Raw genomic sequence first — 27,355 nt, 5'->3', positions numbered from 1 at the left:
TGGGTTTTGTAGTAAGGACAGCCGAGTTTCTCCTAACTCATAACTATTAGACATGTGCGATTCGGTTCGGTTCGATTTGGAAATTTGGAAAATTCGGAAAATTCGGCAAATTTGGCGATTCGGATCGAACCGAATTTCCGAATTAAAATTCTGCCGAATTTTCCGAATCGAACCGAATCGATTCGAATCAATTCGTAAATTCGGATGGCCATTGGGATTACACTAGTATTGTACAGTATGTTAGGTTAACACCTAATATACAGTTTAATACTAGTCTAATCCCACCTAACACTTACCGAAATGCCGAATTTACGAACCGAATCGAACTGAATCCAGCCGAATTTCTTCGAATCCGAATGAATCTGAAACGAATCCGAAACAAATCGATTCAGAATTTTCCGAATTCAAATCGATCCGAATCGAACTTCGAAAAATTCTGAATCGATCCGAACCGAATTTTTTCGCCATGCACATGTCTAATAACTATTTTGAGTTTGAAGGGGTTTTCTATCTACAAAGACATGGAACAGCAATGGGGGCAAAGTTTGCCCCCTCTAATGCCAAACTCTTCATGGGGTGGTGGGAGCTATTCCACGTTTTTGGAGATGGAAACCCATATAAAGACAACATTGTTTGGTGCAGGAGATTTATTGATTTATTGCTGTTTATATGGAAAGGGGAGGAATCAGATCTAATTGAATTCTCTAAGGGACTAGATATAAATGCAGCAGGTATCAGCTTTACTTCAGAGTCAAACAAGGCACAGATTCATGTTCTAGACATTACACTGACAGGTATCCCAGGGACTTCCATAGTAACAGAAGTTTATTATAAACCTATATTGGGAAATACGTTGCTACATGCCAAGAGCTGCCACCCGGAAAGACTGTTTGGGGCAGTGGCAAAAGGCCAATTTATACGCATGAATCAAAATTGCTCCAGTGAAACAACATATCAGAAAGAGGTAGACAAGCTGGCAGATAGGTTGAGAGAGAGGGGATACAAAAAGGTACCATAGGAAAAGCAAGATTGACTGTGGAAAAATTGCAAAGGGAAAATCTCCTAACAGGCAATAGGAATGGAAATCCAAATAGAAACACAGGGAGAAAGCCCCTAGAATCCAAGACATTGTTTATAACAGAATATTCCAAGCAATACCATGAGATCTGCAATATAGTACAAGATCATTTTAAAATGCTGGCAACCGATGCTGATTTAGTATTAACGGTAAAAGCAGGATGTAAGTTTGCTTACAAAAGGAATAGAACGGTAGGAAACATTGTAGCACCTACTGAACTAAAGAAGAAGAGAACGAGCAATGGTTCCTCATGGTTACGCTTTAAAGGCACTTTTCGTTGTGGCTTCTCAGGCTGTAAGTCTTGTGAGAAAGTGGAAATAGGAGAGAACTTCCATTCTACTACAACAGGAGAAACCTTTACAAAGAAAAGTTGCCTTAACTGCCGTTCCACATATGTGGTCTATTTAATCACATGTGTGGAATGTTAGCTGCAGTACCTAGGGGTCACAACAAGGGAGGTAAGGACAAGGATGAATGAACAACTTTCTGACATATGAATAGGTACCCTGACAACTCCCCTAATTAGTCACTTTACCTTAGTTCAAAATAAGAGTGCAGTGAGTTTCGAATGGACTATTATTGAACAAGTAATCCAGAAAAAGAGAGGAGGCAACAGGGATGAAATGTTAGCAGAAAGGGAAACCTTTTGGATTTTCAGGCTAAAAACAAGGGTTTCAACAGGTATGAATTCTGAATTTGACCTAATAAACTTTTGGTAAACTTTTGTTAATGTTTAAACACATAGATGAAGTTGTTTGTATAGATTAACTTGACCTATTCAAAGAACAAGTTCATCATAGACCGAAATGTATATACTTGTGTCTAACTTATACCTTAAGGTTTCAGCCACAATGGCAGTGTAGAATACAATATTATTTAAATTATGTAAGTTTATTAAGGTAATAAGATTACAAATGTTCTCCTTTTTCTTCTTCATAGGTTTACCCTCTTGTGCTCATGAACTTAGGTCTCTTGGTCAGAATAATTACGTGGAAGAATTGTATACTGTACAACACAAAGTATAGGCTAAACTAGTGGTAATATTGAACATGTTGAATCATATGAGTATATATACAATTATGGAAACTTAAACAAACAAATTTTGTATTTAAAGTTTGAGAGTATTTGCATATGAGTTTAACTGGTTAAGCTAATGAACAGGTGATACCCCAATACCATGAACAGAGAAATGTATGATATGTATGTACTAGGCATGTTATGATTGTTCAGAGGAGGTATTAATGGGAACATTGTGATGGTGCCAGCAATTGAGAAGTTAATCAGCAGTAAGAATCTGCATTGGGGGATTGTTCAACCAATCAATAGATGAGGGAGCGTTTTTAAATTAGCTCAAGGAGCATTTTTAGTATGGCTAAGAGTACGGCAGGAGCCGAAATGCGTCAGCCATTTGTTTGCTTATATAAAGATTGTACTGTTATGCATTTTTAATGGTTTGCTATTGCAAAGATTTTAAGCCGTGTTTACACTGGTGTGCCGAAAATTTCTTTTTTGTCCAGTAATTATTTCCCCCACACTGTACTGGAGTTGCTGAAGCACTTTGAACTGCTACAGTTAAAAATAAATACATTTAATTATCATTAGTTCTATAAAACCTGCAGCATATCTATTAGTTTTATATAGACTGCAGCATATCAATTAGTTCTATATAGCCTGCAGCATATCTATTAGTTCTATATAGCCTGCATCATATCTTTTAGTTATATATAGCCTGCAGCATATCTATTAGTTCTATATAACCTGCAACATATTTATTAGTTTTATATAGCCTGCAGCATATCTATTAGTTCTATACATACTGTACCATATCTATTCGTTCTATATATCCTGCAGCATATCTATTATATAAAACAGAAGGGGTACCCAATAGGTAGATATAGCAACTCTTTAAGTGCGATAATTCCCAAAAATCACACTAAAATTAAAATAGTACAAGGATTAAGAGTGCGCTCAGAACGAGCTCTATCGGAATACTAATTCTATCGACAATTAAATAATATAAAAAAATTTTTTTTTTTTAAATGGAGTCCAAAATTTCCAATATTAAATAAAAGTGTATTTTTTATTTATTTAGTATTTTACTTAAAACTTTATAAGCAGTAGATCATATACATAAACATAAACATAAATAAAATAGATTAAGGTGCACCTTATATCTGCTACACAATAGATACAATGTAATTTAAAACAGCAAGAATGTAGTGAATGAGGTATATTATTGCGTGTTTCTTAGTTTCTGTCACTTATTTTTTAACCAAACTTTGCAACGTTAATAGTTTTTGGTAATTCTGGAATAGTGTGACACCCCAGGGTGTTAATTCGGTGCTTAGTTAAGCACGATATTATTGGGTTCCAGGGATTTTATATTTTTAAATGTCTCTTATGTGGATCAATATTGCCCATACAGGTGGTTAACTCACCAGAATCTGAAAGTTTCAGAAGTCTTTCTCTTACCCGGTTCCTATCTCTGTATTTGCCTCTTTAGTGTAGAGTGTTCGGCGTCCTGTCAGCCGTTAGGTTGGATTCTGACGTGTCTCAAACACGTGCTAGGCTCATCCACCAATCACTGGGTCAGATTACCGGTGAGTAGTTTTTTGAGCATATCTATTAGTTATATATAGCCTGCAGCATTTCTATTAGATCTATATAGCTTGCAGCATAACCATTAGTTCTATATAGCCTGCAGCAAACCTATTAGTTCTATATAGCCTGCAGCATACCAATTAGTTATATACAGCCTGCAGCATAACTATTAGTTATATACATCCTGCAACATATCGCTTAGTTCTCTATCTATCAGATCTTTATAGCCTGAAGCATATCTATTAGATCTATATAGCCTGCAGCATACCTATTAGTTCTATATCGCCTGCAGCATATCTATTAGTTCTATATAGCCTGCAGCATATCTATTAGTTCTATATAGTCTGAAGCATATCTATTAGTTCTATATAGCCTGCAGCATATCTATTAGTTCTATACAGCCTGCAGCATATCTAATAGTTCTATATAGCCTGCTGCATACCTATTAGTTCTATCTATTAGTTCTATATAGCCTGCAGCATATCTATTAGTTCTATATAGCCTGCAGCATACCTATTAGTTATATACAGCCTGCAGCATAACTATTAGTTCTATACATTCTGCAGCATATCTCTTAGTTCTCTATCTATTAGATCTTTATAGCCTGCAGCATATCTATTAGATATGTACAGCCTGAAGCATACCTATTAGTTCTATATAGCCTGCAGCATATCTATTAGTTCTATATAGTCTGCAGCATATCTATTAGTTCTATATAGCTTGCAGCATATCTATTAGTTCTATATACCCTGCAGCATATCTAATAGATCTATATAGTCTGCAGCATATCTATTAGATCTATATAGCTTGCAGCATAACTATTAGTTCTACATAGCCTGCAGCATATCTATTCGATCTATAAAGCCTGCAGCATATCTATTAGATCTATGTAGCCTGCAGCATATCTATTAGATCTATATAGCTTGCAGCATATCTATTAGTTCTAAATAGCCTTCAGCATACCTATAAGTCCTATATCGCCTGCAGCATATCTATTAGTTCTATATAGCCTGCAGCATATCTATTTGTTCATATAGCCTGCAGGATATCTTTTAGTTCTATATAGTCTGCAGCATATGTATTAGTTCTATATACCCTGCAGCATATCTATTAGTTCTATATAGCCTGTAGCATATCTATAAATTCTATATAGCCTGCAGCATAACTCTTAGTTCTATATAGCCTGCATCATACCTATTAGTTCTATATAGCCTGTAGCATATCTATAAATTCTATATAGCCTGCAGCATACCTATTAGTTCTATATAGCCTGTAGCATATCTATTAGTTCTATACAGTCTGCAGCCTATCTAATAGTTCTATATAGCCTGCAGCATATCTATTAGTTCTATATAGCCTGCAGTATATCTATTAGTTCTACATAGCCTGCTGCATACCTATTAGTTCTATCTATTAGTTCTATATATAAAAAAGGGAGATAATGGGATAGCGCTAAAAAAGCTGAATAGAAGTAATATGAATTTACGTGTCTATGACTATAAATATAAAGAGAGATTAAGTGAAAACCTGTGTTCACAATCGAAATGTTAATAACTTGTTATAAGTGATCTGTCTGCACATGGGGTGTAAATAACGAAGTATATACTTTGTATCTAAAATGAATCTGGTCCTAAATATAGTGAAATCAAAAATTGCTATTTGGCAATATATAATGATGTATAAACATCAAAAGTGTTGGTAAGGGGACATACTGTAAGTTATATAACTTTGAATATGAATATATAGCGTGTCTAACAAAAAAAGTGGAACAAATACAAATGAGTGACTGGAATCTAAAGTGATAATAATAATGTGTCTAACAATAATTAGTAATAAATCAATACTTATTAAAATAGATATAAACAGTATATATGTGATGCCGGCATCGATGGTGAAAGAAAATTATTACAAAAATGTCAAATATAAGTTAAAAACAATTACATATGATTTAAACACATTTGCATATAAATGAAGGGGCTGTATAACAAGCAATATGAGTGACTAAGTATCGTTGTACCTGATACAAAAATTGTGTAAGCGGAAGTCCTGGTACTATGAAAAAGTTCCAAAGTGGTTATAGTAGAGTGAGTTTCTTGGATCGATAATAGAGGGTAGTTCCCTGAGAGGTGGTATAACAGTTAGCCGTAAACCGAGACTTGTAACGGATTTCCTCAAAGTTCCAGATATTATAAGTTGTGCTATGGCAACTTACTAGAGATGTGAGTAATCTGTTATGGATGCTGAGACTGGGGTGTTTGTTTGTGCACCAAGTTTGGATTAAGGAGATACCTCACGGTCTAGATGTCAATTAGTTCTGGTGTTGAGATCAAATCCAAATGAATCGACCATAAGGGAACACATGAAGTAGTTTGTAGCAGGTTGTTGCAAAACGTCCGTTTTGGGGATAAAGCACTTGGTGGGCTAGTAGATCCTGGGACAGGGATTACACATGTGGAGACTATTCATGAAATTTTAAATAGCTCAATGTACCTGTCCTACTATAAGTCCTTACCAAGTCTTTTCAAATAAATAGTAGTAGTCAGTGTAAGCAATTCAACGCGTTTCAGCCGCCTGGGCCTTTATCAAGATGCCCACTGAGATCTCCATCGGATTTAAATAGCATATACTATGTTTTGCTTGGCTAGAGTTAACAGCCAATGTGTGCTCATTTTTGTCACTCTATAGTGAAAGACAATCAATACAATAACGTCTGTAAAAAGTTAAACATTATACATTTTATACTTAATACTAAACAATTTATAATACACTAAAAATATTCTGTGTGTATGTGGAAAATAAAATAATGTTAGTTTACTAACTTTTGCATATGTAAATAAAGTGCAGATACAAACTGAATAACTTAGAATTTAAACGTGAAGATTTCCAAGGGAAAGTATATATAACTGATAAAAGTTACGAAAAAGTTCCGAAAATTAGTGGAAGATAATAAACAAATAATTAAAAAATAAAAAAGAAGATGTATATAAATATATATATATGTAGTAATAAATTATATGTTTAACTCATAGATGCCCAAAAGATTTTTGTCATCTGTAGCAACAGAAATAGTTTAATATATATTTCTTAATAAAGATATATATTTTTTATGGGAATATATATTATTTATTATTAATTCTTCTTCAACTAGTGTAACTAATTAATAAAGTATTTTTCGGAAAATATGTTTACATATAGTTATGTATAATTGGGAAGAGGGGCCACTGTATAGAATACTTTCCTCATTACATATAAGGGTAGAGGCTAATGATCTTTTTTGGATAATAATGTATTCAAATTTCCTCCTCTTATTCCAAAGTTAAGTTTTTTTATGCCCCAGTATTTAAAGTCCTTCAAATTTCCTAAATGTATTTCTTTAAAATGGGAGTATAGATTAGTTTCTACAGATTCATGTTCTATTTTGAGGATATGTTCACGTATCCTGTCACGTAGCATCCTGCTAGTTTGACCAAAATAGAATAAATTGCATGAATATTGAATACAGTATATTATATTCTTATCTGAACATCTAATTAATTGATTGATCTTGGTGACATAACCGGTATTAAATGATCTTATTTCTTTAATTTTAGTACTGAATTTACATGCTTTACATGTATTATTACATGGATAGAAGCCAACTATTTCTTTTCCCCTAAGGTCTCTGTCTATATGAAATCTATTCTCTTTATATTCGCTTGGAGATAGTATATTTCTAAGGTTCTTTGCTTTCCTGAAAATGATCTCTGGCTGATTTTTTACTTTATTACCTAATATATGGTCTTGTCTGATCAAATACCAATGTCTTTTGAGGATTTTTTTTAATTTCAGAATGTTGTGAACTGAAGTCAGTAATAAATGGTATAAAAAAGTCATCTTGATTTTTTATGTTAGTAGTTTTTTGTCTATCTTTGGGTTTCAAGAGTGTCTCTCTGTCAATATTCACAATTTCTTGTTGTGTTTTTCCTATTATCTTTGGGTTATAACCTTTATCTACAAATCTTGTAGTGAGTATTTGGGATTGTGAATGGTAACTCTCCAATGAGGAACAATTCTTTTTAATCCTCATGAATTGACCTTTGGGGATATTCGATTTCCATTAGTCTAAATGGCAGCTCTCAAAGTGTATATAATTGTTGGCATCAATTATTTTAAAGTGTGTTTTAGTGTGTATTTTATTTTCAAAAATGTCCAGTTCTTTATCTAAAAAATGGATCCTTTGGTTGCTGTATTCATGAATATTCATTAGTTCTATATAGCCGGCAGCATATCTATTAGTTCTATATAGCCTGCAGCATATCTATTAGTTCTATATAGCCTGCAGCATATCTATTAGTTCTATATAGCCTGCATCATATCTATTAGATCTATATAGCCTGCATCATATCTATTAGATCTATATAGCCTGCAGCATATCTATTAGATCTATATTAACAGGGTTTGTCTAGGATCCTGGTTTCAGCAGCACTTAGCACACCCACTATTGTTACACCTCTCTCCAAACGGAAGTAACCAATATATACAAGAAAAAAGGGGAGATTGTGGGAGGCGCTCAAAGAGCAGTCTGCTCCTAAATATGTCCTTATAAATATATATATTAAAATATATATTAAAAAACAAATAATTAGAAATCCCTTATTAAAATCTGTGTGCTGATAATTAAAAGTTCCTTTAGAAAGTTACTCACAGAATATAAAGAAAACCTCACTCAAATTCCAAACACATCTATAATTTTATTAAACACTCTAAAATTAACACAATCAATTCCTATATTCCTGGGACACCGGTGTCTCAATTTACATATAATATTCCATATAAGAATTCCTAAATAGATTGCTTTTAATTAAAAATATATAAAAAAATTTTACAGTTAGTAACTTGGTTAATATAAGTTGCTCAGTTGATACAAATCACTCAATTGATACAAGTTATCTTAAACAATTTCAATAAGCAAGCATATACTTTGTCTTTAAATGTTCCGTGTAAAAAAAAAAAAAAAAAAAAAAAAAAAAGAAAAAGATTAATTTGCTAGAAATTATTCTACTGCTCATTTCATATTCATAGTAAGAGGTCAATTTATCATAGCGTATCATGTCCGCCGCACATCGATAAATGCAGACAGCATACGCTGTCGGCAATTATCATTGCACAAGCAGTTCTGGTGACTATTAGTTCTATACATCCTGCAGCATATCTCTTAGTTCTCTATCTATTAGATCTATATAGCCTGCAGCATACCTATTAGTTCTATATCGCCTGGAGCATATCTATTAGTTCTATATAGCCTGCAGCATATCTATTAGTTCTATATAGTCTGCAGCATATCTATTAGTTCTATATAGCCTGCAGCATATCTATTAGTTCTATATAGCCTGTAGCATATCTATAAATTCTATATAGCCTGCAGAATATCTATTAGTTCTATACAGCCTGCAGCATATCTAATAGGTCTATACAGCCTGCAGCATATATATTGGATCTATATAGCTTGCATCATATCTATTAGTTCTATATAGCCTGCAGCATATATATTAGTTCTATACAGCTTGCAGCATATCTATTAGTTCTATATACCCTACAGCATATCTATTAGTTCTATATAGCATGCAGCCTATCTATTAGTTCTATATAGTCTGCAGCCTATAAATTCTATATATCCTGCAGCATATCTATTAGTTCTATATAGCCTGCAGCATATCTATTAGTTCTATATAGCCTGCAGCATATCTATTAGTTCTATATAGCATGTATCCTATCTATTAGTTCTATATAGCCTGCAGCATATCTATTAGTTCTATATATTCTGCAGCCTATCTATTAATTATATATAGCCGGCAGCATATCTATTAGTTCTATATAGCCTGCAGCCTATCTATTAGTTATATATAGCCTGCAGCATATCTATTAGTTCTATATAGCCTGCAGTCTATCTATTAGTTATATATAGCCTGCAGCATATCTATTAGTTCTATATAGCCTGCAGCCTATCTATTAGTTATATACACCCTGCAGCCTATCTATTAGTTTTATATAGCCTGCAGCCTATCTATTAGTTCTATATAGACTGCAGCCTATCTATTAGTTCTATATAGCCTGCAGCATATCTATTAGTTCTATATAGCCTGCAGCATATCTATTAGTTCTATATATTCTGCAGCCTATCTATTAATTATATATAGCCTGCAGCATATCTATTAGTTCTATATAGCCTGCAGCATATCTATTAGTTCTATATAGCCTGCAGCATATCTATTAGTTCTATATATTCTGCAGCCTATCTATTAATTATATATAGCCTGCAGCATATCTATTAGTTCTATATAGCCTGCAGCATATCTATTAGTTCTATATAGCCGGCAGCATATCTATTAGTTCTATATAGCCGGCAGCATATCTATTAGTTCTATATAGCCTGCAGTCTATCTATTAGTTCTATATAGCCGGCAGCATATCTATTAGTTCTATATAGCCTGCAGCATATCTATTAGTTCTATATAGTCTACAGCCTATCTATTAGTTCTATATAGCCGGCAGCATATCTATTAGTTCTATATAGCCTGCATCATATCTATTAGTTCTATATAGCCTGCAGCATATCTATTAGTTCTATATAGTCTACAGCCTATCTATTAGTTCTATATAGCCGGCAGCATATCTATTAGTTCTATATAGCCTGCAGCATATCTATTAGTTCTATATAGTCTGCAGCATATCTATTAGTTCTATATAGCCTGTAGCATATCTATTAGTTCTATATAGTCTACAGCCTATCTATTAGTTCTATATAGCCTGTAGCATATCTATTAGTTCTATATAGCCTGTAGCATATCTATTAGTTCTATATAGCCTGTAGCATATCTATTAGTTCTATATAGTCTGCAGCATATCTATTAGTTCTATATAGTCTACAGCATATCTATTAGTTCTATATAGCCTGCAGCATATCTAATAGTTCTATATAGTCTACAGCATATCTATTAGTTCTATACAGTCTGCAGCCTATCTAATAGTTCTATATAGCCTGTAGCATATCTATTAGTTCTATATAGTCTACAGCCTATCTATTAGTTCTATATAGCCTGCATCATATCTATTAGTTCTATATAGCCTGCAGCATATCTATTAGTTCTATATAGCCTGTAGCATATCTATTAGTTCTATATAGCCTGTAGCATATCTATTAGTTCTATATAGCCTGTAGCATATCTATTAGTTCTATATAGCCTGTAGCATATCTATAAATTCTATATAGCCTGCAGCATATCTATTAGTTCTATATAGCCTGTAGCATATCTATTAGTTCTATATAGCCTGTAGCATATCTATAAATTCTATATAGCCTGCAGCATATCTATTAGTTCTATATAGCCTGCAGCATATCTATAAATTCTATATAGCCTGCAGCATATCTATTAGTTCTATATAGCCTGCAGCATATCTATAAATTCTATATAGCCTGCAGCATATCTATTAGTTCTATATCGCCTGTAGCATATCTATAAATTCTATATAGCCTGCAGCATATCTATTAGTTCTATATAGCCTGTAGCATATCTATTAGTTCTATATAGCCTGCAGCATATCTATTAGTTCTATATAGCCTGCAGCATATCTATTAGTTCTATACAGCCTGCAGTCTATCTATTAGTTCTATATAGCCTGTATCATATCTATTAGATCTATATAGCCTGCAGCATATCTATTAGTTCTATATAGCCTGTAGCATATCTATTAGTTCTATACAGCCTGTATCATATCTATTAGATCTATATAGCCTGTAGCATATCTATTAGTTCTATATAGCCTGTATCATATCTATTAGTTCTATATAGCCTGCAGTCTATCTATTAGTTCTATATAGCCTGCAGTCTATCTATTAGTTCTATATAGCCGGCAGCATATCTATTAGTTCTATATAGTCTACAGCATATCTATTAGTTCTATATAGTCTACAGCATATCTAATTATATTAGTTCTATATAGCCTGCAGAGCCCTGAAACTGTACCTGTCTTATACACCCATGAGGCCTCTTATTGTATCTAGCGTTCTACCCAGATTTTAGGAGGGTGTTAAAGGGATAGCTAAGTCAAAATTAAAGGGACACTAAAATCGAAATTAAAGTTTAATGGTTCAGATAAAGCATGGAATAAAAAAAAGGCCAATATACTTCCATTATCAAAATGTGCACATTCTTTTTATATGAACACTTTCGGAGGCTCCAGCTGCTATTGAACATATGCAAAAGTACACAGTAATACATATATGCATTTTATGATTGGCTGATAGCTGTCACATGGTATAGGGTGAGGAATAATTGGATTAACTTTGAAATTTGCTAGAAATTATTCTACTGCTCATTTCATATTCATAGTAAGGGGTCAATTTATCATAGCGTATCATGTCCGCCGCACATCGATAAATGCAGACAGCATACGCTGTCGGCAATTATCATTGCACAAGCAGTTCTGGTGAACTGCTTGTGCAATGCCGCCCCCTGCAGATTCGCGGCCAATCAGCCGCTAGCAGGGGGTGTCAATCAGCCTGATCGTATAGGATCGGGAGGATTGAAGGCCGCATCCTCAGAGGCAGCGGACAAGTTATAAGTGGTCTTTTGACCGCTGCTTCATAACTACTGTTTCCGGCGAGCCTGAAAGCTCGCGAGGAAACAGGGGCATCAAGCTCCATTCAGAGCTTGATAATTTGGCCCCTATGTGTTATTCCATTGTATTTTTATTGTGTATTTCTCAAATATTCAATACTACTGTATTTAGTGGTCCTTTAATGGTCTATAGAGAAGGTTTAGAGACATCAAATATACGACTAGATTACGAGTTGTGCGTTAAGGTAAAAAAGCAACGTTAAGAGGTCCTAACGCTGCTTTTTCACTACCGCTGCTATTACGAGTCTTGAAGGGTTTAGGGGCACTGCACACTTCTTTGGCCTTACCGCAAAACAACTTACGTAAACTTCGTAAAGTCTTTTTTCTATGGGAATTCCATAGCTCCGGTATTACGAGTCTGTCCTGGGAGGCCAAAAAGTGAGCGATACACCCTACCCTGTCAAGAGTCCTAACGCATTTAAAAGTCAGTAGTTAAGAGTTTTATGGTACAACGCTGTAGCATAAAACTTATAACTTAAGTCCAAAAAGTACACTAACACCCATAAACTACCTATTAATGCGAGCTCAATCCTATTGGCTGATTGCATCAGCCAATAGGATTTTTTCTACCTAAATTCCAATTGGCTGATAGAATTCTATCAGACATCCGGAATCTAAGGGACGCCATCTTGGATGACGTCACTTAAAGGAACCTTGATTCGTCGGGTAGTCGTCGGATGAAGAGGATGCTCCGCGTCGGATGTCTTGAAGATAGAAGATGCCATCTGGATGAAGACTTCTGCCCGTCTAGAGGACCACTTCGCCTGGCTTGGATGAAGACTTCTTCCGGCTTCGTTGAGGACTTCGGCCCGGTAGGATGAAGACTTTTGCCGCTTCCTTGAGGATGGATGTCCGGTCTTCAGAACTGTAAGTCGATCTTCAGGGGGTTAGTGTTAAGTTTTTTTAAGGGTGTATTGGGTGGGTTTTATTTTTTGGGTAAGGGTTTGGGCCTGCAAAAGAGCTAACTGCCCTTTTAAGGGCAATGCCCATCCAAATGTCCTTTTAAGGGCAATGGGGAGCTTAGGTTTTTTTTAGATAGTATTTTATTTGCAGGGTTGGTTGTGTGGGTGGTGGGTTTTACTGTTGGGGGGGTTGTTTGTATTTTTTTATAGGTAAAAGAGCTGATTACTTTGGGGCAATGCCCCGCGAAAGGCCCTTTTAAGGGCTATTAGTAGTTTAGTTTAGGCTAGGTTTTTTTTTTATTTTGGGGGGGGGGCTATTTTTTATGTTGATAGGGCTATTAGATTAGGTGTAATTAGTTTAAATATCTGTAATTTATTTATTATTTTCTGTAATTAAGTGGGGTTTTTTTTGTACTTTATCTAATTTAATTTAATTTAGGTAATTGTATTTAATTTAGTAAATGTATTTAATTATAATGTAGTGTTAGGAGTAATTGTAACTTAGGTTAGGTTTTATTTTACAGGTACTTTTCTATTTATTTTAGCTAGGTAGTTATTAAATAGTTAATAACTATTTAATAACCATTGTACCTAGTTAAAATAAATACAAACTTCCCTGTAAAATAAAAATAAACCCTAAGCTAACTACAATGTAACTATTAGCTATATTGTAGCTAGCTTAGGGTTTATTTTATAGGTAAGTATTTAGTTTTAAATAGGAATAATGTAGTTAATTATAGTAATTTTATTTAGATTTATTTAAATTATATTTAAGTTAGGGGGTGTTAGGGTTAGGGTTAGACTTAGGTTTAGGGCTTAATACATTTAGTATAGTGGCGGCGACGTTGGGGGCGGCAGATTAGGGGTTAATAAGTGTAGGTAGGTGGCGGCGACATTGGTGGTGGCAGATTAGGGTTTAATAAATATAATGTAGGTGTCGGCGATGTTGGGGGTAGCAGATTAGTGGTTCATAAGTATAGTGTAGGTGACGGCGGTGTCCGGAGCGGCAGATTAGGGGTTAATAACTATAATGTAGGTGTCTGCGATGTTGGGGGCGGCATATTAGGGGTTAATAAGTGTAAGATTAGGGGTGTTTAGACTCGGGGTTCATGTTAGGGTGTAAGGTATAGACATAAATGTTATTTCCCCATAGGAATCAATGGAGCTGCGTTAAGGAGCTTTACGCTGCTTTTTTGCAGGTTAGACTTTTTCTCAGCCGGCTCTCCCCATTGATACCTATGGGGAAATCGTGCACGAGCACGTACGACCAGCTCACCACTGACTTAAGCATTGGTATTGGAGCGAGGTAATGAGGAAAATTTTGCTCAACACTCACTTCTTGTCTTTTAACGATGGGTTTGTAAAAACTTGTAATACCAGTGCTGTAGGTAAGTGAGCGGTGAGAGAAAACTGCTCGTTAGCACCGCATAGCCTCTAACACAAAACTCGTAATCTAGCCGATAGTTAGCAAAAAACTGTGCCCATAAAACACCCTGGAGAGATCATCCTTTAGAGGTGGCAAAAAAGTAAATATATGTATATATATATATACAGTACTTTCAATTTATTATTGTCATAACATTTTACTTTTTTGACTGTCCTTGGAACAAGCCTTGAAGGGGACTATACTACCAGTTTGTTTTGTTTTTAGTCATGTTTTTAATAATCTGATAAGAATTATTAGACCTCTTTTCAAAAAAAGAGTTAACAGTTTAAAAAGTGTATTTGGTATTCAATATTTTTTGTCTGTGACGTAATTCTGCTGTCTTTTTTTTATGTCAACAAATTCCATAGTTAAATTCATAGTAAATGTAACTGAAATTCCTGCAAGCATTAGATAGCTTGATTGTGAATGTTCACATTACACATGGGTAAAGTATGCCACTTAAGTTCAATACGCAGTACAAAATGTATTGATAAACAAAAGTCTTGGCATATTATACTTGCAGTACAATCTTCTGAAGTAAATAAACATTAATAGCATAACAGTAGCTCAACATTTTGAATTGTAATAACTGAGCATTTGCAGCTACTTCAGAGAAGTATGTTGTATACATCTGAAAGTTATCACCTACTGTTCTTCGTTTTACAAAGTTTTACAAATAAAGTTACATGTTTCCTTATCACTACTGGATAATAGAACGGTATCCCCAATAGTGAGGAGGTCCACACTACAAATAAACCCCAAACAGCTGAGTTGAGTAACCCTGCCCTACATCCCCTTAAAATAAAAAAGTAAGGGCCATAATACAAGTGGCACGCTATTTAGTGTTTTTGCTTGCCCACAAACACTTCTCATAAGCGCTAACCCAACACCGCGTTAGACCTTTAGCACTAAACCCTAAGATAGTTATTCATATTTTACATTCCAATGTTCTTCACATAGAAGAACATTTTATTTTTATTTTTAAATATATATTTCTATGTATATCTGATTAATTTTTTAAAATATGTATATATCTATACCTAAATATCTATAGGAATATATACAGGTATAGGTATATACAGATATATATAGGAATATATATTTAAAAATGCTAAGAACATTTTCTACTATGTGAAGAACATTGGAATGTAAAATATTTACAGTAAATACACAGTAGAACATATGATAAAATATTAAAATTGAATAAGAATAATTTTTACTTTTTTACAGTATTTGAATTGAAAGGGCTCCAAAGTGTGTGTATATGTATATACATGTGCATATATGTGTTTATATGTGTGTATATATGTATTTATATACATATATAAATACATATTTACACATGTTTATACACACACACACATATATATATATATATATATATATATATATATATATATATATATATATATATATATGTATATACAGTATATACACTGTGCGGCCACTTTATTAGGAAAAGCCCTGCTGTGCATACAAATGGTTCGTTCCACTATATTGCACATCACATGGCTATTTGGTATAAATACAGCAGAACAACCTTCCTACTATCAGTTGAGTGTACAAACCACAGCAAGAACAGGAAGAGCAGTGATTTAATGGACTTTGAACTTGGCATGATAGTATGTCGAAGACGTGCTAGACAAAGCGTATCTGAAACGGCAGTACTTCTGAACTTTTCACGTACCACAGTTTCAAGGGTGTATTGAGAATGGTGCAATGAACAAAAGGCATCCAGTCAGCCGCAGTCCTGTGGAAGAAAAATACTCTTTGATCAGAGAGGTCAGAGGAGGATTGCTAGACTTGTGCAAGCAAACAAAGAGTATTAGAAAGGATAAAGTATGAAGCAATGTTAGCACTTTCCTTCGGTTGCTTGGTGCCAGCCCCGGTTCTCCCAAACCATGTATAGAAGCAGAAAGTGTTGGAAATGGTGGCGCTGTATCACCTCCACGGAACCAAGCTGCCCACGTCCTCTGAGTCAACCTTGTTTCTTTCACCTCCAAAATAAAAGAGCTCACAATAGCGTAGCAGATTTCAGACTATGTGGTAGGCGCACAAACTGGTTATACTCACAAGATTGCAGTTAAAATAAGCCTTTTATTAAAATCATCACAAAAGGTGTCTTCAGGTGCAGCTTCAGGTTTTATTTAAAATACAGCTCAACGCATTTCGGCTAAAAGAAGCCTTTATCAAGAGCATAAAGTTAAAACAATTTCTGGAACAAATGGTTATCCATAATATTTGCGCAAGTTAGTACGGCCGCGATATTGCTTATTGCGCCACTTGTAATCTAGCTCTAAATAAACCCTAAAAGTTCTTACACAAAGTTGAAGAATCTTACATCAGCCTCTTCCAGTTGGCAACAGAAGGTCCCTTTTCATAGCTAAGGCATTCTTCTTGGTTCTCTTCAATATGCAGAAATATTCATGAATCAAGGTCATTATGGTTGGCTTTTCTGTCATCACTGTCAAAGAATCATGAGTTTTATTTCACAAGAAAAGTAACTTGGAATTAAGTAAATTATATTTTGTCTCTATCCCAACTTGTTTAATGTCCCTTTAATCACTGATGTTAGGGATTGCCGGTAAGGCACGTGCCACTAAATGTTGGATTTTAGTCATATAGGAGTTTTTTTATGTTCTTTTAATGTTCTTTTAATGTTGCTATTCCGTTTTAGACGCTCATATAAATAATAATAACACTACTGTTATTTAGGAGCTGCAGTGCTATGGCCACTTTTTTGAGAAAAAAATATAGTATAAAATATGACAATTTTAAATATATTTACACCTAGATTACAAGTTTTGCGTTAAACAGGGTGCGAAACTAACGCCAAAAAAGTTGTGTTATTTTACTCTCCATAGCGCTGCCATTATGAGTTACTGAAAAGCCTCCTTGTGCGTGCCATATGGTGCCATAAGCTCCATACTGCACAGAAGCCAAGGGCTGATTTGATATGCTCGTGCACGTTTTCCCCCATAGACATCAATGGGGAGAGAGAGTTAGAAAAAAACCTAACACCTGAAGTGCAGAATGAAAAATCTCCGTAACTCAACCCCATTGATGTCTATAGGGAAAAAAGTTACGTTTAAACATAACACCCTAACATAAACCCCAAGTCTAAACACTGCCACTAAATAAACTTATTAACCCCTAAACTGCCGGCCCCCACATCGCAAAACAGGATGAAGATAGAAGACGTGTCCGAGATGGATGGTGTCGCCGCCTGGATGAAGATGGATGTCTGGACTACAGGAACCAATAGATATTCTGGGGTTAGTGTTAGGTTTATTTTTCATTTTTTGGGGTGTTTTTTTTTAAATTAGGGCTTTGGGCTTTTGTAAAAGAGCTGAATGCAATTTTAAGGGCAATGCCCATACAAATGGGTAGCTTAGGTTTTTTTAGAGTTCGGTTTTTATTTTGGGGGGTTGGTTGGGTGGTGGGTTTTACTGTTGGGGGGACTTTGTGTTTATTTGCAGGTAAAAGAGCTGTTTAACTTAGGGCAATGCCCTACAAAAGGCCCTTTTAAGGGCTAGTGGTAGTTTATTGTAGGCTAGGGGGTGTTTTTATTTTGGGGGGCTTTTTTATTTTTATAAGGCTATTAGAGATTAGGTCTAATTGTTTTTATTTTTGATCATTTCGATTATTATTTTTTGTAAGCTTAGTATTTTTTTATTTTTCGTTATTTAGTGTTTATTATTTTTTGTAATTTTAGATTTTTTTAATTTTTTTTTCATAGTGTGAGGTTTTTCTAAATTTGTAATTTAGATTTTTTTAATTGGTAGTAGTATTTTATTTTATTAGAATAGTTATGTTAGGTAATTTATAGTTTACAGGTCACAGGTAAGTTTTTATTTATTTAAATATAGTTATATTGTATTTTTAATTTAGAGTTAGGGGGTGTTAGGTTTAGGGGTTAATAGGTTTATTTAGTGGCGGGGATGTGGGATGCCGGAGGTTTAGGTGTTAATAGGTTTATTTAGTGGAGGCGATGTGGAAGGCTGGAGGTTTAGGAGTTAATAGGTTTATTTAGTGGCAGCGACGTGGGAGGCCAGAGGTTTAGGGGTTAATAGGTTTATTTAGTGGTGGCGACGTGGGAGGCCGGAGGTTTAGGGGTTATTAACTTTATTATAGTGTTGGCGATGTCGGGGAGTAGCGGTTTAGAGGTTAATAAGTTTATGTAGTGTTTGCAGTGCAGGAGGGCGGCAGTTTAGGGGTTAATAGGTTAATGGGTGTACTTTGTAACATTTTTGTTTCGCAAAATCCATAACTACTGTTGTCAGATAGTGGTATGGATAGTGTCGGTATAGGCTGTAACGCAAGCATTTAAGCCGTACCACACAACCTGTAATACCGGCGCTATTATAATCCCACACAAAAACATATTTTTTTTAGTGTGGAATGGACGTTGCGTTACAGGCTAAAATGCTTGCGGTATAGCTATACCGACACAACTCGTAATATGCATTCCTGGCCATTAAACTGGAATGGCCATTTTTTCAGCATTAAAAGCCGTACCGCAACACTTGTAATCTAGTCGTTAATTAATAAAAATAAATACTTTTTCTCCATAAGCAAACTTTATTTAAAAAATCAAAACATTATAAAGGTCTTACCCAAGAGATCAGAAGGACACACCCAAAAACAAAGTACATAGAAATGTATCAACAGAACCTAAATTATAAGTCCATGCCTTGGAACTGAAAGTGTTAATTAGCCATTTTAGCATGTAGATTTTTAGATTTGTTTTAACTTTTATACATGCAATTATCAGCCCTTATATCAGTATCAGAAATACAATTCTTGTGAACATAAGTCTGGTCATTGTACCCCTTGTTATTGCCATATGCAGTATCTGTGGCTCTCAGCCACTATGCCAAACTATAGGGCTACCCTTGCATTTTAATTGGCTGATATTCAAATCAGCCAATAGGAAAAGCTTTCCTTCTATTGCCTGATATGAATTTGAAAATCAGTCAATAGGAATGCAAGGGTATTCCTTTATAAATGGGGTACCTCACATTCAAAATTCATTGTGGGGTGGGTGACCACATAAAGAGGACATCAGCAACTGAAGATAAGATGGATAAGGATAGAAGACCGCCACCGGGATGAAGATGCAAGGCTGCCAGAATAAAGTTGGAGCGCCCCGGCCCGGATTCGACTTTGGTGAGTACCATCTTTGGGGTTTAGTGTTAAGATTTTTTTGGGTGTTTTTTTTTTTTTCATGATCACGTTTTTTTGGGGCAGAAAAAGAGCTAAATGACTTTTTCTGTGGAATTTAAAAGTAGGTGTATTTTTAGATAGACTTTTTTTGGTAGTTTACTTGTAGAATGATTTTTTTTCCTTGAAAGAGTGCTAAGTCACTTTTGATCAATGCCATACATAAAGCCGGTTTAAGGGCTATTGCTATAGTTTAGTGTTAGTATAGTTTTTTTTATTTTGGGGCGGGCTTTTATAAGTGAGGTTTTAGAATAAGCATAAGGGTGTGTTTTTATTTTTGGTAGTTTAATTTATTTTCTGTAATGGTGTTTTTTTCTGTTAGGTTAAAGGGACACTGAACCCAAATTTTTTCTTTCTTGATTCAGATAGAGCATGCAGTTTTAAGCAAATTTTCTTCATTCTCTTGGTATCTTTATTTGAAAAGCAAGAATGTAAGTTTAGATGCCGGACCATTTTTGGTGAACAACCTGGGTTGTTCTTGCTGATTGGTGTATAAATTCACCCATCAATAAACAAGTGCTGTCCAGTGTACTGAACCAACAATTGTCTGGCTCCTTAGCTTAGATGCCTTCTTTTTCAAATAAAGATAGCAAGAGAACAAATAAAAATTGATAATAGGAGTGAATTGAAAGTTGCTTAAAATTGCATGCTCTATCTGAATCACAAAAGAAAACATTTGGGTTCAGTGTCCCTTTAATTTTAGGTTAGTTTTTTTATTTTTAAAGGTATTGTTAGTTTTCTTCCAGGTAAGCTCAGTTTTTTTTTTGGGGGGGGGGTAACTTAGGGGGTGTTAGGTTATGGGGGATAGCTGGTTAGGGGGTTTAGATGTATAGATGTAAGAGGATATTTTGTGTTGGGGGATGTGGTGGTTTAGGGGTTCATAGAGTGGAGGAGACTTTGCAATGGGCTATGTAAAGGTTTAGGGGTTAATAGTGTAGAGGGGACTTTGCGGGGGGCTATGTGGTGGTTTAGGGATTAATAGTGTAGAAGGCACTTTGCGGTGAGCTATGTGATGGTTTAGGGGTTAATAGTGTAGAAGGCACTTTGCGGTGAGCTATGTGATGGTTTAGGGTTTAAAAGAGAGGACTTTGTGGTTGGTTATGTGGTGCTTTAGGGTTTATAGAGAAGGGGTCTTATGGCGATTTGGATTAGCGTGCAAGTATGGTTATTTGTTTTTTCCCACATTTCTTTCTCCATTTGAAGTCTTTAGGGGCGTCTGCTAACACGGTCGCAATATTCTAACTTCTGCTCTTTGTGTGCGTTGAGTTAGTGCACGAGTGAAAAATAACACAGAACACTGCTTAACTCGTTATCTAGTCCATTGTGATTGGTTGAATATTAATTACTTAATAAGGACCCTCGGGAAAAGAGTGGTTTCCAACCAGGAAACATAAAACATCCACCCCTATGATTATTCCACTAGAAATAAAACAAGAAATGTTTACTTAAAGGGACATGAAACAAACATGTTTCTTTATAAAGAGCATACAATTTCAAACAACTTTACAATTTACTTCTTTTATCAAATTTTCTTCATTCTTGGTATCCTTTATTTAAAAGCAGGGACGTAAGCTCAGGAGCGTGCACATGTCTGGAGCGCTAAATAACAGCAGTTTTGCAAGAATGTTATCCATCTGCAAAAGCACTAGATGGCAGCACTGTTTTAACCATGTAGTGCTCCAGATGCCTACCTAGCTGCTAGATTACGAGTCTTGCGTTAGGGTTAAAAAGCAGCGTTGATAGGTCCCAACGCTGCTTTTTAACGCCCGCTGGTATTATGAGTCTTGCAGGTACAGGTGTACCGCTCACTTTTTCGTCCAGACTCGAAAATACCGCAAATCCACTTACGTCAATTGCGTATCCTATTTTTTCAATGGGACTTGCATAGCGCCGGTATTACGAGTCTTCCAAAAAGTGAGTGGTACAGCCTCTCCTGTCAAGCCTGGTTCCGCATTTTAAAGTCAGTAGTTAATAGTTTTATGGTCTAACGCCATAGCATAAAACTCTTAACACCCATAAACTACCTATTAACCCCTAAACCGAGGCCCCCCCACATCGCAAACACTAAAATAAAACTTTTAACCCCTAATCTGCCGAACCAGACATCGCCGCCACTATAATAAATATATTAACCCCTAAACCGCCGCACTCCCGCCTTGCAAACACTAGTTAAATTTTATTAACCCCTAATCTGCCGTCCCTAACATCGCCGACACCTACCTACATTTATTAACCCCTAATCTGCCACCCACAACGTCGCCGCAACTATATTAAATGTATTAACCCCTAAATCTAAGTCTAACCCTAACCCTAACACCTCCCTAACTTAAACATAATTTAAATAAATCTAAATAAAATAACTACAATTAACTAAATTATTCCTATCTAAAACTAAATACTTACCTATAAAATAAACCCTAAGCTAGCTACAATATAAATAATAGTTACATTGTAGCTGGTTTAGGATTTATTTTTATTTTACAGGCAACTTTGTATTTATTTTAACTAGGTAGAATAGTTATTAAATAGTTACTAAATATTTAATAGCTACCTAGTTAAAATAAAGACAAATTTATCTGTAAAATAAAACCTAACCTAAGTTACAATTACACCTAACACTACACTGCAATTAAATTAATTACCTAAATTAACTACAATTAAATACAATTAAATACAATTATCTAAAGTACGAACCCCCCCCACTAAATTACAGAAAAAAATAAAATAATTACAAGTTTTTTAAACTAATTACACCTAATCTACTGCCCATAATAAAATAAAAAAGCCCCCCAAAATAAAAAAAGCACTACCCTATATTAAAATACAAATAGACCTTAAAAGGGCCTTTTGGGGGACATTGCCCCCAAAGTACTCAGCTTTTACCTGTAAAAAAAAGTACAATACCCCCCAAACAATAAAAAAACCCACCACCCACACACCCAACCCTACTCTAAAACCCACCCAATCCCCCCTTAATAAAACCTAACACTAACCCCTTGAAGATCACCCTACCTTGAGAAGTCTTCACCCAACCGGGCCGAAGTCCTCAACAAAGCCGGGCGAAGTGATCCTCCAGACGGGCAGAAGTCTTCATCCAAGCCAGGAAGAAGAGGTCCTCCAGACAGGCAGAAGTCTTCATCCAGATGGCATCTTCTATCTTTACCCATCCGGCGCGGAGCGGGTCCATCTTCAAGACATCCGACGCAGACCATCCTCTTCTTTCTTCATCCGACGACTTAATGAAGATTCCTTTAAATGACGTCATCCAAGATGGCGTCCCTTCAATTCCGATTGGCTGATAGAATTCTATCAGCCAATCGGAATTAAGGTAGAAAAAATCCTATTGGCTGATGCAATCAGCCAATAGGATTGAACTTCAATCCTATTGGCTGATTGGAACAGCCAATAGGATTGAGCTCGCATTCTGTTTTTTCTACCTTAATTTCTACCTTTTTCTACCTTAATTCTACCTTAATTTTTCTACCTTAATTCTATCAGCCAATCGGAATTGAAGGGATGTCATCTTGGATGATGTCATTTAAAGGAACCTTCATTCAGTCGTCGGATGAAGAAAGAAGAGGATGCTCCGCATCGGATGTCTTGAAGATGGACCCGCTCCGCGCCGGATGGATGAAGATAGAAGATGCCGTCTGGATGAAGACTTCTGCACGTCTGGAGGACCTCTTCTTCCTGGCTTGGATGAAGACTTCTGCCCGTCTGGAGGACCACTTCGCCCAGCTTCGTTGAGGACTTTGGCCCGGTTGAGTGAAGACTTCTCAAGGTAGGGTGATCTTCAAGGGGTTAGTGTTTTATTAAGGGGGGATTGGGTGGGTTTTAGAGTAGGGTTGGTTGTGTGGGTGGTGGGTTTTAATGTTGGGGGGTATTGTACTTTTTTTTACAGGTAAAAGAGCTGATTACTTTGGGGCAATGCCCCGCAAAAGGCCCTTTTAAGGGCTATTTGTAATTTAGTATAGAGTAGGGCTTTTTATTATTTTGGGAGGCTTTTTTATTTTATTAGGGTGATTAGATTAGGTGTAATTAGTTTAAAAAACTTGATATTATTTTATTATTTTCTGTAATTTAGTGGGGTTTTTTCGTACTTTAGATAATTGTATTTATTGTATTTAATTGTAGTTAATTTAGGGAATTAATTTGATTATAGTGCAGTGTTAGGTATAATTGTAACTTAGGTTAGGTTTTATTTTACAGGTAAATTTGTCTTTATTTTAACTAGGTAATTATTAAATAGTTAATAACTATTTAATAACTATTTTACCTAGTTAAAATAAATACAAAGTTGCCTGTAAAATAAAAATAAATCCTAAGCTAGCTACAATGTAACTATTAGTTATATTGTAGCTAGCTTAGGGTTTATTTTACAGGTAAGTATTTAGTTTTAAATAGGAATAATTTAGTTAATGATAGTAATTTTATTTAGATTTATTTAAATTATATTTAAGTTAGGGGGGGTTAGGGTTAGACTTAGGTTTAGGGGTTAAGAACTTTAATATAGTGGCGGCGACGTTGGGGGCGGCAGATTAGGGGTTAATAAGTGTAGGTAGGTGGCGGCGACATTGGGGGCGGCAGACTTGGGGTTAATAAATAAAATGTAGGTGTCGGCGATGTTGGAGGCAGCAGATTAGGGGTTCATAAGTATAATGTAGGTGGAGGCAGTGTTCGGAGCGGAAGATTAGGGGTTAATAATATAATGCAGGTGTCGGCTATGTTGGGGCGGCAGATTAGGGGTTAATAAGTGTAGTTAGGTTGCGGCGACATTGGGGGCGGCAGATTAGGGGGTTAATAAATAAAATGTAGGTGTCGGCGATGTTGGGGGCAGCAGATTAGGGGTTCATAAGTATAATGTAGGTGGCGGCGGTGTCCGGAGCGGAAGATTAGGGGTTAATAATATAATGCAGGTGTCAGCGATGTCGGGGGCGGCAGATTAGGGGTTAATAAGTGTAAGATTAGGGGTGTTTAGACTCGGGGTTCATGTTAGGGTGTTAGGTGTAGACATAACTTTTATTTCCCCATAGGAATCAATGGGGCTGCGTTAGGAGCTGAACGCTGCTTTTTTGCAGGTGTTAGTTTTTTTTTTTAGCTGGCTCTGCCCCATTGATTCCTATGGGGAAATCGTGCACGAGCACGTTTAGCCAGCTCACCGCTAACGTAAGCAGCGCTGGTATTGAGGTGAGATGTGGAACTAAATTTCGCTCTCCGTTCACTTTTCTGCGGCTAACTCCAGGTTTGTAAAAACCCATAATGCCACCGTTGTCTGTAGGTGAGCATAAACTAACCACACAACATTACCGACAAAACTTCTAATCTAGGTGTAGGTATCTCCAACAAAAAATACCAAGGGATCAAAGCAAATTTGATAATAGAAGCAAATTGGAAACTATTTTAAAATTGTATGCTCTGTATGCTTGTATATATTTGTTTCATATCCCTTTAAATGGACAGTAAAACTAAAATAAAATTTTAATGATTTAGATAAAGTTGTTAAAAATTGCATGTTCTATCTGATAAAAGAATTTTAGGTTTCATGTCCCTTTAACTTTAATTTTGACTTTCCTGTTATATTAAGTATCCACCAGCATAATTCTCTCAGTACAGTTTTACTCATTGAAACTGAGCATTTAGTATGCATTGCATATTTTGTATTTGGATTGTTTCTCTTTCTGAAGTCTATGCAGTAGATTTGTGAACGTCTGTCTGCAATGTTCTTTCATGATTCAGATAGAGCAAGTCATTTTAAACAACTTTCTAATTTACTTCTATTAGCAAATGTTCTTTGTTCTCTAGGTAACCTTTGTTGAAAGATCAGTAATGAACTACTCATAGCTATATGAACACATTGGGTGAGCCATTGAAAAAGGCATATATGTGGAGCCACCAATCAGCAACTAGCTCCCAGTAGTGCATTGCTGTGCCTGTGCATACCTAGGTATGCTTTTCAATAAAGAATAACAACAGAATGAAGCAAATTAGATAACAGATGTAAACTGGAAGGTTGTTTAAAATCACATGCTCTATTTGAATCATGAAAAATGTTTGGGTTTCATGTCCCTTTAATCAGCTCCTGTACACAATAAATATGCAGTCTGGAAGTTAAGTTTAACATATTCAGTTTTGTTGTTGATGAGGTGTTGTTTAACAAAAGGATTGTTCGGGAGGGGATCAGCAAGATGTGATACATAAGGGAAGCCCAGTTCATGTAGCCAATCCAGGTCTATTTAGACCATATAAGGGTCTTACCATTCAGTGATGGTTTAGCATCTACCACTCGGCCATTACTACTTTGGTTTATAAATATATAGCTAAATCTTGAGAAAACTTCGAATGAAATATTAAAAAGGAGAAATCCATTAGAGTGCATAGAAAATGCATTATGCATAAATAAAGTGATATTGTCATGTATCAAAGCTGATCCTCTGTTATTGTCCCATTGATGCCCTGAAGCATCACAAGCATAGGGTTTGTCCCTACAGTTAATTGGACCTGTACCTCTAAGTTCATAGCCCAGTGACTCCTCCATGAGCACCTTGAGGGTTTTGGCTATCCTGGTCTTCTCCTCTGTGTGGTGCCTGTTTTCTCTGCTTGCATACCTGGTTCCTCTGATGTGCTGAATTTGTAATCAATAAACTATTTAATGCTGATTTTCTTCTTACACTGGATCTTGACATTAAAGCTTCTAAGAGCTCGCTTCCATTGAGTCGTTAAAAATGGAGCCGTAAGCTACCGAAGCGGCCGACAGCTAAAAGTAATTTACGGCTCTATGTTAGTACCAGGTTTCCATTGAAAAGATTAGCGTGTTGCGCGCAGTTGCTCTTTTCGTGTAGCTGTAAGTTAACGTTGTGTTAACGCTTCCATCTGATGTCGGATTTCTTGAAAATCAATTAGTTGCTAAGGTAACCCGACATTATGCTATAGAATTTACGTTTAACGTGCGTGATCACCTCTCAAGAAAAATAAAGATACACTTATCCATATTTTTAATAATCAAATACTATTTTTTATTATAATTATATTTACCACTTCATAAATATAAGTAATATGTATTGCTGCCCTAGGCATAGGTCTAGTTTGCATTCTGTAGATATGTTCTTGAATATATTATTATATTTAAATATATACTGATATTTCTATAAGAATATAAGTTCAACTATTCCTATACATGAGACAACAATAAATATTACTTTTAACAATTTATTTCTACATTAAAACACTTGCATTATTTGCAAGTTTTATAATTTCAATAGAAAATAGGTCTCAAAAAGCACAATTTTCCTCTTTTACACCTAGTTGAGCTGGGTGTAATATTTCTCAATGTATCGACATCCTCCGTCAGTATATTAACGGTTTGCGCTTTCATTGGAAACCTGGTATAATTTATAGATTAATGGCTTCTATTACTTTCTATGGGTCGCAAAGATTTTTTCGGTAGCCGGAGTCCAGCTGCCGATATTGA

This window comes from Bombina bombina, chromosome 6, assembly GCF_027579735.1.
Source record: "Bombina bombina isolate aBomBom1 chromosome 6, aBomBom1.pri, whole genome shotgun sequence".
NCBI classification, from domain to species: Eukaryota; Metazoa; Chordata; class Amphibia; order Anura; family Bombinatoridae; genus Bombina; species Bombina bombina.
The sequence above is the reverse complement of the archived record's forward strand: the minus strand, read 5'-3'. Positions refer to the sequence as shown.